Here is a 1,216-nt window from a genome sequence, read left to right as displayed (position 1 = left end):
GTTTTCAGGCTTATGTTAACTGTAATGACTTATCTTGGACAGGCTGCTGTGTAAACGGGCCTTAAGTCCTTCGTTTAGCTATGCTGCGGTTGTTTACACTTCGCCTTTTCCACCGAAAATGGCGTCTTAGCAACAAATGTCACGTGACTGGCGGAGACCGAATTTAATAAATCAGGACATTTCCTCACTTTCTAAAAAAAACCCGGGACGCCCGGGACAGGACATGAAATACAGATATGTCCCGGGAAATACGGACATTTGGTCACCCTACTGTCTGAGCATAACTGACCATATTGGATTGAGTTGAGAAACAAGCTGTGTAGCAAACATCCACCTCCTTTAACCAAAATATTCCCTTTCACACCTGAAATGTTTTATTATCTACCTCTAACAAACATGTGGGCCCCTCTAGCTCCATGTTTTTGTTCTAAACTAAATAGGAAGATGGTCCTGCTTCCTTTGCTTCTGTACTCTACCTCTAAATGTCTCTAAAACTTGTGTGAAAAGCCAGTTAGACATTGAACAAGAATTCAGGTCCAGATGGTCCAGCAAAGCAGCTCTGTGGGATCCCTCTGCACCTCTCCCAAAACACTGGAACCATCAAGCAAAGGTTGAAGAGGTTCTGTAGGATAACACAGATCTGCACAGGCCTTAGGAGTCTGGCACTGACGACATTTGGACCTGGGTCCTAATTCTGTCTCGGCCAGTCTCTAACTGCCTCTATTTACAAATACAGTGCTATTGTTGAATAAAATTTTAATTACACCCAAAAAAAACTTTTTTTCTTTATTATTAAATTTTTTAATAAGGCAGGAAGTGCAGCCATAACAATCCAGGATATTCTAAAGCAGAAACACAAAACATTTAGCTAAATTAAGCTTAAATTAAGGTTTTTTTTTTGTTAGTAATAGACTAAAAAGATTTTCTTCATCAAAAAATAGTAACCGTTTCACCTAAAAATGTTTTAATTTGGGCAATTATAAAGTTCTTTTCTACTTCTGTTAACTACTAATGCAATAAAAGCTACTAGAAGGTGCTTATGCCCCAAAGATTTAATTCCCAGTTCTTTGCCGAGGGGAGATTGCTGCTTTTCACCTCACTTTAAATAACTTAAATATAGTAAATGACTATAAAACAAGACCTAATGTTTAACAGACTGCATTTCTAATTGGACAAACAAAATCATGACCCTTTTCATCGAGAATCAAGAATCCAC

This window comes from Cyprinodon variegatus, unplaced genomic scaffold (genome assembly GCF_000732505.1).
Source record: "Cyprinodon variegatus isolate N-32 unplaced genomic scaffold, C_variegatus-1.0 Scaffold540, whole genome shotgun sequence".
NCBI classification, from domain to species: domain Eukaryota; kingdom Metazoa; phylum Chordata; class Actinopteri; order Cyprinodontiformes; family Cyprinodontidae; genus Cyprinodon; species Cyprinodon variegatus.
This window is presented reverse-complemented; position numbering follows the sequence as displayed.